General features: G+C 61.9%; 1 non-coding gene across 1 annotated transcript; it reads left to right on the top strand.

Moving 5' to 3' along the window:
• The first annotated feature begins 9,434 nt into the window (after positions 1-9,434).
• On the top strand, positions 9,435-11,249 carry LOC142791835 (small subunit ribosomal RNA). The gene has a single exon (XR_012890454.1). It is a non-coding gene; the product is annotated as a small subunit ribosomal RNA (ribosomal RNA).
• Positions 11,250-12,816: the final 1,567 nt, after the last annotated feature.

The raw sequence follows: 12,816 nt of genomic DNA, 5'->3' as shown, positions 1-12,816 counted from the left end.
GCTCGCCCCGGCTGACGCAGTTTTCGCGCCGCCCCGGCTGACGCGGTTTCGTGCCGCCCCGGCAGACGCGGTTTTCGCGCCGCCCCGGCTGACGCGGTTTCGTGCCGCCCCGGCAGACGCAGTTCGGACTTAGCACTTTTCGGCTGTGCCTGGCTGGCGGCCCACTCACTCAATCGCCATGTCTGTTTGCCACAGTTTTCCCGGTGGTGCCGCACCCGGGCTCGCCCCGGCTGACGCAGTTTTCGCGCCGCCCCGGCTGACGCGGTTTCGTGCCGCCCCGGCAGACGCGGTTTTCGCGCCGCCCCGGCTGACGCGGTTTCGTGCCGCCCCGGCAGACGCAGTTCGGACTTAGCACTTTTCGGCTGTGCCTGGCTGGCGGCCCACTCACTCGATCGCCATGTCTGTTTGCCACAGTTTTCCCGGTGGTGCCGCACCCGGGCTCGCCCCGGCAGACGCGTTTTTTTTTTCTTTCGCCCCGGCTGACGCAGTTTTCGCGCCGCCCCGGCTGACGCGGTTTCGTGCCGCCCCGGCAGACGCGGTTTTTTGCGCCGCCCCGGCTGACGCGGTTTTTGCCGCCCCGGCTGACGCAGTTCGGACTTAGCACTTTTCGGCTGTGCCTGGCTGGCGGCCCACTCACTCGATCGCCATGTCTGTTTGCCACAGTTTTCCCGGTGGTGCCGCACCCGGGCTCGCCCCGGCTGACGCAGTTTTCGCGCCGCCCCGGCTGACGCGGTTTCGTGCCGCCCCGGCAGACGCGGTTTTCGCGCCGCCCCGGCTGACGCGGTTTCGTGCCGCCCCGGCAGACGCAGTTCGGACTTAGCACTTTTCGGCTGTGCCTGGCTGGCGGCCCACTCACTCGATCGCCATGTCTGTTTGCCACAGTTTTCCCGGTGGTGCCGCACCCGGGCTCGCCCCGGCTGACGCAGTTTTCGCGCCGCCCCGGCTGACGCGGTTTCGTGCCGCCCCGGCAGACGCGGTTTTCGCGCCGCCCCGGCTGACGCGGTTTCGTGCCGCCCCGGCAGACGCAGTTCGGACTTAGCACTTTTCGGCTGTGCCTGGCTGGCGGCCCACTCACTCGATCGCCATGTCTGTTTGCCACAGTTTTCCCGGTGGTGCCGCACCCGGGCTCGCCCCGGCAGACGCGTTTTTTTTTTTTCTTTCGCCCCGGCTGACGCAGTTTTCGCGCCGCCCCGGCTGACGCGGTTTCGTGCCGCCCCGGCAGACGCGGTTTTTTTGCGCCGCCCCGGCTGACGCGGTTTTTGCCGCCCCGGCTGACGCAGTTCGGACTTGGCACTTTTTGGCTGAGCCTGGCTGGTGGCCCACTCACTCGATCGCCATGTCTGTTAGCCACAGTTTTCCCGGTGGTGCCGCACCCGGGCTCGCCCCGGCTGACGCAGTTTTCGCGCCGCCCCGGCAGACGCGGTTTTCGCGCCGCCCCGGCTGACGCGGTTTTTGCCGCCCCGGCTGACGCAGTTCGGACTTGGCACTTTTTGGGCTGAGCCTGGCTGGCGGCCCACTCACTCGATCGCCATGTCTGTTTGCCACAGTCTTCCCGGTGGTGCCGCACCCGGGCTCGCCCCGGCAGACGCGTTTTTTTTTTCTTTCGCCCCGGCAGACGTGGTTCCCCCCCCCCCCCCTTTTCGCTCGCCCCGGCTGACGAGGTTTTCGCGCCGCCCCGGCTGACGCAGTTTTCGCGCCGCCCCGGCTGACGCGGTTTCGTGCCGCCCCGGCTGACGCGGTTTTCGCGCCGCCCCGGCTGACGCGGTTTTTGCGTCGCCCCGGCTGACACGGTTCGGACTTTGCACTTTTCGGCTGTGCCTGGCTGGCGGCCCACTCACTCGATCGCCATGTCTGTTTGCCACAGTTTTCCCGGTGGTGCCGCACCCGGGCTCGCCCCGGCTGACGCAGTTTTCGCGCCGCCCCGGCAGACGCGGTTTTCGCGCCGCCCCGGCTGACGCGGTTTCGTGCCGCCCCGGCAGACGCAGTTCGGACTTAGCACTTTTCGGCTGTGCCTGGCTGGCGGCCCACTCACTCGATCGCCATGTCTGTTTGCCACAGTTTTCCCGGTGGTGCCGCACCCGGGCTCGCCCCGGCTGACGCAGTTTTCGCGCCGCCCCGGCTGACGCGGTTTCGTGCCGCCCCGGCAGACGCGGTTTTCGCGCCGCCCCGGCTGACGCGGTTTCGTGCCGCCCCGGCAGACGCAGTTCGGACTTAGCACTTTTCGGCTGTGCCTGGCTGGCGGCCCACTCACTCGATCGCCATGTCTGTTTGCCACAGTTTTCCCGGTGGTGCCGCACCCGGGCTCGCCCCGGCAGACGCGTTTTTTTTTTTTTCTTTCGCCCCGGCTGACGCAGTTTTCGCGCCGCCCCGGCTGACGCGGTTTCGTGCCGCCCCGGCAGACGCGGTTTTTTGCGCCGCCCCGGCTGACGCGGTTTTTGCCGCCCCGGCTGACGCAGTTCGGACTTAGCACTTTTCGGCTGTGCCTGGCTGGCGGCCCACTCACTCGATCGCCATGTCTGTTTGCCACAGTTTTCCCGGTGGTGCCGCACCCGGGCTCGCCCCGGCTGACGCAGTTTTCGCGCCGCCCCGGCTGACGCGGTTTCGTGCCGCCCCGGCAGACGCGGTTTTCGCGCCGCCCCGGCTGACGCGGTTTCGTGCCGCCCCGGCAGACGCAGTTCGGACTTAGCACTTTTCGGCTGTGCCTGGCTGGCGGCCCACTCACTCGATCGCCATGTCTGTTTGCCACAGTTTTCCCGGTGGTGCCGCACCCGGGCTCGCCCCGGCTGACGCAGTTTTCGCGCCGCCCCGGCTGACGCGGTTTCGTGCCGCCCCGGCAGACGCGGTTTTCGCGCCGCCCCGGCTGACGCGGTTTCGTGCCGCCCCGGCAGACGCAGTTCGGACTTAGCACTTTTCGGCTGTGCCTGGCTGGCGGCCCACTCACTCGATCGCCATGTCTGTTTGCCACAGTTTTCCCGGTGGTGCCGCACCCGGGCTCGCCCCGGCAGACGCGTTTTTTTTTTTCTTTCGCCCCGGCTGACGCAGTTTTCGCGCCGCCCCGGCTGACGCGGTTTCGTGCCGCCCCGGCAGACGCGGTTTTTTTGCGCCGCCCCGGCTGACGCGGTTTTTGCCGCCCCGGCTGACGCAGTTCGGACTTGGCACTTTTTGGCTGAGCCTGGCTGGTGGCCCACTCACTCGATCGCCATGTCTGTTAGCCACAGTTTTCCCGGTGGTGCCGCACCCGGGCTCGCCCCGGCTGACGCAGTTTTCGCGCCGCCCCGGCAGACGCGGTTTTCGCGCCGCCCCGGCTGACGCGGTTTTTGCCGCCCCGGCTGACGCAGTTCGGACTTGGCACTTTTTGGGCTGAGCCTGGCTGGCGGCCCACTCACTCGATCGCCATGTCTGTTTGCCACAGTCTTCCCGGTGGTGCCGCACCCGGGCTCGCCCCGGCAGACGCGTTTTTTTTTTCTTTCGCCCCGGCAGACGTGGTTCCCCCCCCCCCCCCCTTTTCGCTCGCCCCGGCTGACGAGGTTTTCGCGCCGCCCCGGCTGACGCGGTTTTTGCGTCGCCCCGGCTGACACGGTTCGGACTTTGCACTTTTCGGCTGTGCCTGGCTGGCGGCCCACTCACTCGATCGCCATGTCTGTTTGCCACAGTTTTCCCGGTGGTGCCGCACCCGGGCTTGCCCCGGCAGACGCGTTTTTTTTTTTTTCTTTTCGCCCCGGCTGACGCAGTTTTCGCCCCGCCCCGGCTGACGCGGTTTCGTGCCGCCCCGGCAGACGCGGTTTTTTGCGCCGCCCCGGCTGACGCGGTTTTTGCCGCCCCGGCTGACGCAGTTCGGACTTTGCACTTTTTGGCTGAGCCTGGCTGGCGGCCCACTCACTCGATCGCCATGTCTGTTTGCCACAGTTTTCCCGGTGGTGCCGCACCCGGGCTCGCCCCGGCAGACGCGTTTTTTTTTTTCCTTCGCCCCGGCAGACGTGGTTCCCCCCCCCCCCTCCGTCTTTCTTTTTGTTTTTTTTTTTCGCCGCGGCTGAAGTGGATTTTTCGGTGCCTCGACGCCCCGGTAGTCGCGGTTTTTCCGTTTCCGCACGGCCCCGGCTGACGCTGCTCGGTCACAGTCGCCTTTTGTGAGGATTGCAGACTTCTTGAGCGCGGGTGTTTTTTTTTGTTGTTGTTGTTGTTTTATTACGCATTCGCTCCAGCAGACGCTGTTTAGACTTTTTGTTTCCTCTTTTATCCTGCGACGAGGTGACGAGGTTTATTCGGTGCCCCGCCGCCCCGGCTGAAGTGATTTTTCCTGTCCCGTGCCGCCCCGGCTGACGCGGTTGGGACTTCGCGTTTGTTCGGCCGCCACGGGTTTTGGCGCACTCGCTCGGTTGCTTGTTGTTGCCACTTGTTGCGAACCCAGGTTTCTTGAGCGAGCGCGGGCGTTTTTTCTTCCTTTCTTTCTTTGTTCTATGTGTTAGCGAATCGGCCTTTAATATCACACGAGGACTCACAACCAACAATTTTCAGTTTGAAGTGTAAAAAATCTGCAGGTGTTGACGTAACTGACTTGCCCCGTACCCTTGAGTACATCCATGAAGTTCTCGTAGTACTACTAAATCGCATTATTCCAAGTGGAGAAATTCCCATAAACTTGCAAACCTCTACACGAAAATCGGTGCGCGTGATAAAGTTGAAAATTATCGTCCGATATCAAATGTGCCTTCTATAACACAAATTCTAGGAAAAAAAAAAAAAAACACTTGTTCGCCGTTTTCTGCGCCGTGACTGGCAGCACTCCGGCGAAGCGAAACGGGGTCGATTCGAGCACGATATCGGCGTCTTTCGACGTGCTCGCCGGCGACCGTCGCACGAGTACGTCGCACGAGCGCGTCTGCCGGGGCGCCGTTTGCGAAGCCGACGCAAAAGTGGGAACCGCCGCTCGGATGATCGCCGCTTTCGGCAGAGTGAGTGTTGGCACTCCGGGGAAGCGAAACAGCGTGAATGCGCCCACGAAATCGGCGTATTTTGAAGTGCCCGCCGGCGACCGTCGCACGAGTACGGTAAACCGCGTCAGCCGGGGCGTAGTTCGGGACGCCGACGAAAAAGTGGGAAGCGCAACTCGGATCTTCGCCGTTTTTGCAGGAGTGAGTGGCGGCCCTCCTGCGAGACCAAGAAGCATCGATTCGTGCACGAATTCGGCGCCTTTCGACGTGATCGCCGGCGACCGTCGCTCGAGTAGGGCAAACCGCGTCTGCCGGGGCGGGCTTCGGGACGCCGATGCGAAAGTGGGAAACGCTGCTCGGATGTTCGCCGTTTTTGGCCGAGTGAGTGCTGGCACTCGGGCGAAGCCAAACGGGGCCGATTACGGCACGATATCGGCGTCTTTCGACGTGCCCGGCGGCGACCGTCGCACGAGTACGGTAAACCGCGTCAGCCCGGGCGGAGTTCGGGACGCCGATGCGAAAGTGGAGAACGCCGCTCGGATCTTCGCCGTTTTTGGAGGAGTGAGTGGCGGCACTCCGGAGAAGCCAAGGAGCGCCAATTAGCGCACGATATCGGCGTCTTTCGACGCGCTCGCCGGCGACCGTCGAACGAGTAGGGCAAACCGCGTCTGCCGGGGCGGGGTTTACGACGCCGACGCAAAAGTGGGAACCGCCGCTCGGATGTTGGCCGTTTTTGGCAGAGTGAGTGCTGGCACACCGGCGACGCGAAAGAGCGCGAAAGCGCCCACGAAAGTGGCGTATTTGGACGTGCTTGACGGCGACCGCTGCAGGAGTACGAAAAACCACGTCAGCCGGGGCGAGCGACCCACGGCGGTCTGGGTGCTTATCGCTGCTATTATAGGGGCACCCCGGCAGACGCAGAAAAAAAAAATTTTTTTTCGACCTTCTTTTTTGCTGGTCGAGCTCGGGTAACCCAGGTCGCAATGGGAGCCGCGCACGAAAGCGGCGTCGCGAGACGCGTTCGCGGTCGCTAGTCGCACGAGCTCGGCAACCGCGTCAGCCGGCGCGGAGTTCGGGATGCCGACGGCTAAGTGGGTACCGCTGCTCGGATGTTCGCCGTTTTTGGCCGAGTGAGTGCTGGCACTCCGGCGAAGCGAAACGGGGCCGATTCGGGCACGATATCGGCGTATTTCGACGTGCTCGCCGGCGACCGTCGCACGAGTACGGCAAAGCGCGTCTGCCGGGGCGAGGTTTGCGATGCCGACGAAAAAGTGGGAAGCGCCGCTCGGATCTTCGCCGTTTTTGCAGGAGTGAGTGGCGGCCCTCCTGCGAGACCAAGAAGCATCGACTCGCGCACGATATCGGTGTCTTTCGACGTGCCCGCCGGCCACCGCCGCACGAGTACGGCAAACCGCGTATGCCGGGGCGGGGTTGGCGACGCCGACGCAAAAGTGGGAACCGCCACTAGGATGTTCGCCGTTTTTGGCAGAGTGAGTGCTGGCACACCGGCGACGCGAAAGAGCGCGAAAGCGCCCACGAAAGTGGCGTATTTGGACGTGCTTGACGGCGACCGCTGCAGGAGTACGAAAAACCACGTCAGCCGGGGCGAGCGACCCACGGCGGTCTGGGTGCTTATCGCTGCTATTATAGGGGCACCCCGGCAGACGCAGAAAAAAAAAATTTTTTTTCGACCTTCTTTTTTGCTGGTCGAGCTCGGGTAACCCAGGTCGCAATGGGAGCCGCGCACGAAAGCGGCGTCGCGAGACGCGTTCGCGGTCGCTAGTCGCACGAGCTCGGCAACCGCGTCAGCCGGCGCGGAGTTCGGGATGCCGACGGCTAAGTGGGTACCGCTGCTCGGATGTTCGCCGTTTTTGGCCGAGTGAGTGCTGGCACTCCGGCGAAGCGAAACGGGGCCGATTCGGGCACGATATCGGCGTATTTCGACGTGCTCGCCGGCGACCGTCGCACGAGTACGGCAAAGCGCGTCTGCCGGGGCGAGGTTTGCGATGCCGACGAAAAAGTGGGAAGCGCCGCTCGGATCTTCGCCGTTTTTGCAGGAGTGAGTGGCGGCCCTCCTGCGAGACCAAGAAGCATCGACTCGCGCACGATATCGGTGTCTTTCGACGTGCCCGCCGGCCACCGCCGCACGAGTACGGCAAACCGCGTATGCCGGGGCGGGGTTGGCGACGCCGACGCAAAAGTGGGAACCGCCACTAGGATGTTCGCCGTTTTTGGCAGAGTGAGTGCTGGCACTCCGGCGAAGCGAAAGAGCGCGAATGCGCCCACGAAAGTGGCGTGTTTGGACGTGCTTGACGACGACCACCGCAGGAAAACGAAAAACCACGTCAGCCGGGGCGAGCGACCCATGGCGGTCTGGGTGCTTATCGCTGCTATTATAGGGGCACCCCGGCAGACGCAAAAAAAAAAAAAATTTTTTTCGACATTCTTTCTTGCTCGTCGACCTCGGGTGACCCAGGTCGCAGTGGGAGCCGCGCACGAAAGCGGCGTCGCGAGACGGCTTCGCGGTCGCTAGTCGCACGAGCTCGGCAACCGCGTCTGCCGGGGCGGAGTTCGGGACGCCGACGGCTAAGTGGGAACCGCCGCTCGGATGTTCGCCGTTTGTGGCCGAGTGAGTGCTGGCACTCCGGCGAAGCCAAACGGGGCCGATTCCGGCACGATATCGGCGTCTTTCTACGTGCTCGCCGGCGACCGTCGCACGAGTACGGCAAAGTGCGTCTGCCGGGGCGGGGTTTGCGACGCGTACGCAATAGTGAGAACCGTCGCTCGGATGTTCGTCGTCTTTCGCCGAGCCAGTGCTGGCACTCCGGCGAAGCCGAACGGAGCCGATTCGGGCACGATATCGGCGTCTTTCCACGTGCTCGCCGGCGACCGTCGCACGAGTACGGTAAACCGCGTCAGCCGGGGCGGAGTTCGGGACGCCGATGCGAAAGTGGGAAGCGCCGCTCGGATCTTCGCCGTTTTTGGAGGAGTCAGTGGCGGCACTCCGGTGAAGCCAAGGTGCGCCAATTCGCGCACGATATCGGCGTCTTTCGACGTGCCCGCCGGCCACCGTCGCACGAGTACGGCAAACCTCGTCTGCCGGGGCGGGGTTTGCGACGCCGACGCAAAAGTGGGAACCGCCGCTCGGATGTTCGCCGTTTTTGGCAGAGTGAGTGCTGGCACTCCGGCGAAGCGAAAGAGCGTGAATGCGCCCACGAAAGTAGCGTATTTGGACGTGCTTGACGGCGACCGCCGCAGGAGTACGAAAAACCACGTCAGCCGGGGCGAGCGACCCACGGCGGTCTGGGTGCTTATCGCTGCTATTATAGGGGCACCCCGGCAGACGCAGAAAGAAAAAAAAAAAAAAATGGGGACATGGCGTGCGTCACCGTGCGGCTTCGCAGCGTTGCCGAAGTCGCCGAGCCCTTCGACTGAGCCGAACGGCGGACAGGGAACGTTGGTCGGCCGTTCTAACCTGTCGGTGCCACGCCGAGACGTCGTTAAGGAAAACCGCGTCGTGGGCCTCTACGACGCCGTCGAGTCGTTGTACGTTTGGTGTCCAGCGTGTCGGCGGCGAGTAGCGGACACGTCGTTCACGACTTCGGTCTTTCGCAGTCGACGCGAACTTGCGGAGAGTCGTGGTGCCTCACGTTTTCGGCAGAAACCGCGGCGGAATTTTCCCGTGCGTGCGCGCACGACCTCGGTGCTGTGCCGTCAGCGTAGTGTTGCACAAACTCGTGGCCTACCCAAGGTGCGGTACGTTTGCGGCCGTATCCTCGGTGGGAATTTCGTGAGTAGGGTCGCAAATTCTACGACCTCGGCGGGTTTGAGAGCGACGTAGACTTGTGGCACGCTCAACGTGCCACACGTTTCGGGGCACACCCGCGGTGAAATTTTCTCGAGTACGCTCGTATTAGTGCCCAAGGAGGTCTGGGTACTTATCGCTGCTATTATGTGGGGGTTCTCGTGAGCGGCGTACGCGAAAGCGACCGGGTGTCTGATATGCGGCGGGCTTCGGCCTCGTCAAGCGTGTCCTCGGGTCTGCTCCAGGGGAATCCACGGCAGTCGTCTGCAGCCTCATCCGCTTGATGCGTTAGGGGCTGGTTGTCGGACGGTGCCGTTTTACCACGATATCGAGGTGTGTTCCGTGTCGTCCTCGGGCGATTCAGATGCGAAAGCGCCGAAGACGCGGGCGTGACCCGTCGTCTGGCGGCTTTGCAGTCTCGGCTCCGTTGCTAGTTCCGGCCGGTCCACCGACAGTGCAGCGGGCTTGGGCAACCCGCACGGCGCGACCGAGTCGATGCAACGAAAAAGAGCGAGCATGAACGTGCTTCTTGCCGCACGGCTCCCACTCGTCTTTCGGGAAGGTTGTGCCGTAGCGAGCTCGAACGCCGTCATCTCGGAGTGCAAAATAAGCGTGTTGGGGCGCCTGAAGGTGGCCTCCGCCGCACACAGACTGCGTCCGGCCCGCCGAAGGCGAGGACGGACGCGCAGTCGAACGATTACCTGGTTGATCCTGCCAGTAATCATATGCTTGTCTCAAAGATTAAGCCATGCATGTCTAAGTACATGCCGAAATAAGGCGAAACCGCGAATGGCTCATTAAATCAGTTATGGTTCCTTAGATCGTTTCTTCCTACTTGGATAACTGTGGCAATTCTAGAGCTAATACATGCAGTGAGCCTGGAGCCCTTTGGGTAACGGGTGCTTTTATTAGACCAAGATCGATCGGGTTTCGGCCCGTATTGTGTGGTGACTCTGGATAACTTTGTGCTGATCGCATGGCCACGAGCCGGCGACGTTTCTTTCAAGTGTCTGCCTTATCAACTTTCGATGGTAGGTTACTTGCTTACCATGGTTGTTACGGGTAACGGAGAATCAGGGTTCGATTCCGGAGAGGGAGCCTGAGAAACGGCTACCACATCCAAGGAAGGCAGCAGGCGCGCAAATTACCCACTCCCGGCACGGGGAGGTAGTGACGAAAAATAACAATACGGGACTCTTTTGAGGCCCCGTAATTGAAATGAGTACACTCTAAATCCTTTAACGAGGATCAATTGGAGGGCAAGTCTGGTGCCAGCAGCCGCGGTAATTCCAGCTCCAATAGCGTATACTAAAGCTGCTGCGGTTAAAAAGCTCGTAGTTGGATCTCAGTTCCAGACGAGTAGTGCATCTACCCGATGCGACGGCTCGGACTGAACATCATGCCGGTTCTTTCTTGGTGCACTTCATTGTGTGCCTCGAGATGGCCGGTGCTTTTACTTTGAAAAAATTAGAGTGCTCAACGCAGGCGAGTCGCCTGAATAAACTTGCATGGAATAATAGAACAAGACCTCGTTTCTGTTCTGTTGGTTTTTGGAATACGAGGTAATGATTAAGAGGGACGGACGGGGGCATTCGTATTGCGGCGCTAGAGGTGAAATTCTTGGACCGTCGCAAGACGAACTACTGCGAAAGCATTTGCCAAGAATGTTTTCATTGATCAAGAACGAAAGTCAGAGGTTCGAAGGCGATCAGATACCGCCCTAGTTCTGACCATAAACGATGCCAACCAGCGATCCGCCTGAGTTACTCAAATGACTCGGCGGGCAGCTTCCGGGAAACCAAAGTATTTGGGTTCCGGGGGAAGTATGGTTGCAAAGCTGAAACTTAAAGGAATTGACGGAAGGGCACCACCAGGAGTGGAGCCTGCGGCTTAATTTGACTCAACACGGGAAAACTTACCCGGCCCGGACACTGGGAGGATTGACAGATTGAGAGCTCTTTCTTGATTCGGTGGATGGTGGTGCATGGCCGTTCTTAGTTGGTGGAGCGATTTGTCTGGTTAATTCCGATAACGAACGAGACTCTAGCCTATTAAATAGGTGCGGGGTTCCCAGCACCTTACAACCTTCTTAGAGGGACAAGCGGCTCCTAGCCGCACGAAACAGAGCAATAACAGGTCTGTGATGCCCTTAGATGTCCGGGGCCGCACGCGCGCTACACTGAAGGAAGCAGCGTGTCTTTATCCCTGTCTGAAAAGACTGGGTAACCCGTGGAACTTCTTTCGTGATTGGGATAGGGGCTTGCAATTGTTCCCCTTGAACGAGGAATTCCCAGTAAGCGCGAGTCATAAGCTCGCGTTGATTACGTCCCTGCCCTTTGTACACACCGCCCGTCGCTACTACCGATTGAATGATTTAGTGAGGTCTTCGGACCGATGTCCGGCGCGGCCTTTCGGTTGCGCCGGTCTGTTGGAAAGATGACCAAACTTGATCATTTAGAGGAAGTAAAAGTCGTAACAAGGTTTCCGTAGGTGAACCTGCGGAAGGATCATTAACGGATTGTGAAGGGTGAGCGCCTCAGCTGCGTCTGCGCCCGACACTTTCTGCCGCTGACCCCGTTTGGACGCGGGGTCGGCTTTTCCCCACGGGGCTGCCTGAATGTGGAGCGGCACCCCGTGACAAATTGTTGCGCCCAGCGGACGCCAACACCGCGACCTTGGACGGTCGGCCAGGTGGCGGACGCGGGTACAAACGGCGCAACGCACTCATAGGTCGGCTTTCGACCCGCCACTGCACCGTGGCTCGAAGCGCTCGAAATGCGCGACCCGACCGCTGCGGGACCGCCTAGTACTGTAAACAGGAGCGGCGGAGCGCGAACGGCGAGTCGTGGTTACGTCGGTAGAAGGCGAGGCTGCGCGTTCCCGAAACGCCAGCCGAGTGCCCTCCCGACCGTTCGAGCGTGCAAGAACGAGACCCGACAATCGCGCGGCGACTGCCAAGTACGAGAGGAACGGCACAAGCGTCGGCGGTCGGTCAAGGAACTGGCGATGTGACGGGTCCGCTGTGCACCAGTGCATACCGTCCCGCCGTCCGCGGCAAGCGCCTCCGCGTCCTCGGGTGACGGAGGCTGCCGGTCGGTTCTTGCAGGCGAGGGATCTCGCTGGCACCGGTTCGCGTTGACGCGCGGCCGGTCATGGCACGGCGATGCGACGGCCGAGGTGCGCAGTACTCGATGGAGGAACCGCACGCTCCGATGACCGTCCCGCCCTCCGCGGCGTATGCGTACCGACCGTAATGGTTGCAGCAGCGCCGGCCGGCTTTTGAATTCGCCACACGAAACACGGTGCGAGATCGCGGTTAGGGGAGCGTCGACGTTGCCAGGCGTTTTGCTTGCTGCCGAGGGAAAGGCGGCACGGCCACGTCGCGCTCGTCGCGATTAGCGGGTCTGCGCGCTTTGGGAAGGTGCCGCAACGACTTGCCGAAAGAGGAAGCACGGAAGAACGAGGGACTTGGACGTCCCGACAATTGAACGCACTTGCGGCCAGGCCCTTGCTGGCTTCGTTCTTCCGCCTCGAGTAGGCTCGTACGCGGCTCCGGCGCCGAAAGTGGTCCTTGGCACCGACTTCGGTGGACGTGGGAAGTGCCGCGCAAGTACGGCGCGCCTGGCTCCACCTGTTGGCTAAAGTAGGCAGCCGGATCGGCATTTTGGTGTGCGGTGGCAAACCGTGGATGCGAAAAAAGCTTGTGCGATTTCGTGGAACAAAAAGCGGGGGTCCCCCTTTTTATGCGGAGGAGACCGACCCGCCTGCCGTGGTGAACCGCGACGCCACGGTAAAAACGGGAGAGGCTTGTCGATGGGACCGTGCATCCCGCGCTCCACGGAGGCCGGGAGGCGGCCGCCCGAGGAAATGTGTAGCCGTCGAGGCCCGCATCTGCGTGCACTCTTATCCAAATGGGTGTACCGCAGGCATTTTCTGGTTAGGCGGGCCAATGAGAGCGAGCACACAACGATACCTACGGGTCCGGCTTGGAGAACCGGCTTCGACGCCTCCCGAGTATTTATAGAGGGGTGGACCACGAAAGCACTCGCAAGTAGCGAAAGCGAAACGCCGTCCGAAACA

The sequence above is a fragment of the Rhipicephalus microplus genome, unplaced genomic scaffold (genome assembly GCF_043290135.1).
Source record: "Rhipicephalus microplus isolate Deutch F79 unplaced genomic scaffold, USDA_Rmic scaffold_190, whole genome shotgun sequence".
Taxonomy (NCBI): domain Eukaryota; kingdom Metazoa; phylum Arthropoda; class Arachnida; order Ixodida; family Ixodidae; genus Rhipicephalus; species Rhipicephalus microplus.
Note: the sequence above shows the minus strand (reverse complement) of the source record. Positions and strands in the feature narration are given on the sequence as shown.